Source organism: Urocampus carinirostris, chromosome 9 (assembly GCF_059441175.1).
Source record: "Urocampus carinirostris isolate Australia breed hairy pipefish chromosome 9, RoL_Ucar_1.0, whole genome shotgun sequence".
Classification (NCBI taxonomy): Eukaryota; Metazoa; Chordata; class Actinopteri; order Syngnathiformes; family Syngnathidae; genus Urocampus; species Urocampus carinirostris.
The window spans coordinates 22,358,011-22,361,171 of NC_142357.1; the positions used below are offsets into that span (position 1 = coordinate 22,358,011).

At 42.7% G+C, this 3,161-nt stretch overlaps 1 long non-coding RNA gene across 1 annotated transcript; it reads right to left on the reverse strand.

Annotated features, from left to right (window-relative positions):
- Positions 1 to 491: 491 nt before the first annotated feature.
- On the reverse strand, positions 492 to 2,952 carry LOC148359602 (uncharacterized). Its single transcript, XR_015851366.1, has 2 exons — positions 2,890 to 2,952; positions 492 to 642 (listed from the first exon to the last, which is right to left on the reverse strand). It is a non-coding gene; the product is annotated as an uncharacterized LOC148359602 (long non-coding RNA).
- Between the last annotated feature and the right edge of the window lie 209 nt (positions 2,953 to 3,161).

A 3,161-nucleotide genomic window follows, 5' to 3' on the forward strand; every position in this document is an offset into this window, starting at 1 on the left:
AGCCACATATGAGAAAAACACAATACCTCATTGAACTTGATGAGCGGCATGAATTAAAACACCCTTACTTAAAGGAGCTGTTCTGCATTTGGAACTGTTGAGCGTACATTTCTTAGATGCGCTTGAATATACTCTTCTTTTTTATCTTTCTTGGGGTTTGGGTTGTCGTTTGGACTGTACTTGAAATAGGCCTTTTCATACTTCTACTTGACCTTCTTCTGTCACACTAACAAATAGAAGGAAATAAAAACGTGGAGGACGAGCATAAAGTTACTTTGTACCCTGCCTTCGTCACCCCCGTTATCCTACTTATTGTATTCTACCCCGAAAGGCTTTGCTAAACGTAAGATAAAATCAGATAGGTGCGTCGGAAAATAAAGCATACTAGCTCTTTGAACTCAGTTGGGCATCGTTAATACACCTCGAACGACACACACTCCACCTTTAAAGTAAAAATGTCACGACCGGAACAGACAGTGGACCCAAATGCGTAACGTTTCACACAATGCTTTATTAAGGGATCGGGAAAGTCAGGGCTAGAGGAAGAAGACAGCGATCTGGTGCTCGCTGGGCAGGAGGAGCAGGGCGCCCTCGCGGCCAGTATAGGTGGCAAGTCGGGTAGCCGGGACAGGAGAACGAAGCCTGGTCGGGGATCAGACGCAAGTCAGGTAACCGGAGACCATTGGGAAGCCAGGGACAGGGGATTGATACAGAAAACAGGGGACAGAATCAGGCAGGATACAGGAACAGGTTGGAATCAAAACGGGAACCCGGGTCAAAAAGTACTTGCCTCGCATGCGCTGAGGTTTGCTGATGGAATGACCAAGAGTGAACGAGAATAAAGTGCTTAAATAGGGAGAGGGATCATTAGGGAACGAGTGGCAGCTGAAGCTGAAAGAGTGAACGCAGGTGAGGACAATTAGCGGGCGAGTGACAGAATCGTGACAAAAAGTTAAACATGGAAATGACGTCTATTTGCTTAATGACATTGTTCTCGCTTCACCGTAATAGGAATACTTGTAAACGCCATGTTCAAGGGCTTACTCATTTTATACATGTAAACGATTGCTCCAAAAATCTGTCTTCTAATCCCAGCCACACTCTTCCCTCCATGTAAATGTAGATTACTAGATTTTTTTATACTTTTCTTCTAAAACATGGTCAAAACTTTACAAATCTGTAAGAAAAAAACAGGGAAATCTGCATTTGTAAATAAATAGTCATCACTATTATTTTTTCATTTGATTAAAAGTTGAAATATCTCGGTAGAACAAAATCAATTAATTTTGAATGAACAATGTGTAGAAGTTTTCTTCATCCTGTGATGAGCGAATGATTCATCTGAAAAAAACACTGTTGACTTTAACAATGACCCTCAAAAAAATTCTAAATTTTATGCCTTTGGCAATCACAAAGCAAGATATTGCGCTTTAAATTGAAAAGGTCACACGCTGTGTCAAAGTCAAGGCCCACGGGCCACATCTGGCCCCTGATAAAGATTTTCTTCGGCTCCAGAGAGAATGTTGATTTATTAATGTATCATACACCAGGAATCATTGTTTTCACGGTACAATTCTCCTCCTTGCACTTTATTGTACTTTAGTGACAAATAGATTTTTTATTTTTTTATAAAATTTAAGTAATTTAGCCCACCTTTGCTAAAATACAAGCTACTGATGGCGCTGGAATAATACTGATAATAGTTTGGCACTTCCATCGGTTTGACGTTAACACCCCTGCCCTTTAAAGGAAGCTAAATCTTTCACCACAGTTTTGTACCTTGAAAACCTGAAATACTATCAAAGACACACACATTAAATTTCTTGTTTACGATTAGTTCAACACCAGACCACACTATATTATACACACTGTCCCTTCAAAGAAGAAAGTATAATGATAATGTCACAATTGAAATAAACACGGCATTTATTCACGGAATGAAAGCAAAACTTTGGGCAGCACGGCGGCGCAGTGGTTAGCGCGTGTGCGGCACAGTTCTGAGGTGGTGAGATCAAACCCTCCTGTGTGGAGTTTGAATGTTCTCCCCGTGCTTACGTGGGTTTCCTCCGAGCACTCTGGTTTCCTCCCACATTCCAAAAAACATACATGTCAGGTTGATTGGTCGGTCTGAATTGTCCTTAGGTGTGAATGAGCAAGTGAGATTCAGGGTGTCCCCTGCCCACTGCCTGAAGATAGCTGGGATAGGCTCCAGCACCCCTGCGACCCTACTGAGGATAAGCGGTGCAGATAATGGATGGATGGATGGCAAAACTTACTAATGTAAGGCTTCTAACGGACGTGTGAATGTCACATTATTATCACGGATGTGTACCAACCTGAAAAATCAAATAGGTGCAGATATCTTTAAAGGGCCAGTGACAATTTTCAAATTGTGTAATACAACGTGACAATTTCATATGGGAGTAGTGCACGCACACCCTTTTAGTGACCCAGGATGTAAATGAAGAACACGCGTGCGTAGGCGGCGGTGGATGTTGGGTGTCGGCTGGGGGGATACAAGGTTAGCATGATGTTTTGGGGGACGGTTTCCACGGTGACCAGAGTCTTAGTAAGGAAACTCTATTACCACTTTTACAGTTACGGAAGGCATTTTTTTCTATTTTTAACAAATGCTAAATGACAGTCGGAGAGATTGATGGACAGGAAACAGACAGACAGGAGGACAGATGTGCTGCAGACAAGTGTGCGCAAGTGCACGAGTGTGCATAATCCATCCTAAGAGGCGAGCACCGCACTCAAGAGGATTAACTTGGTGGAATCCTGTTGACTGTATGGAAAGTCTCCATTTGGTCACGTAGTTGGTTTTGCCTATTGTTGCATGGACAACCCCCCCAACCAAACAATTCATCCCCCCCCCCCAGCACTGACCTGTATTTGACTGGCTACTGCCCGCTGCAGTTTCCGCCCACACTTACTCCGAGGCTCAGCTTGTTGCACGTTTCTGCTGAGACAGGAGGGAAAAACAAGAGCACATACACTCAATATTGCTTAATAACACCCTGTTTGATATTCAGCTTTGTTTATGAAAAAATGTAGCTTGAGCTTCTGGTAATTTTGAATCTTAGCCGGACAATTTGACTCAAAATTGAGGTCAAAGGAAGCAACCGCTTTTGCAAATACCACACCAATTAGCTTACGAT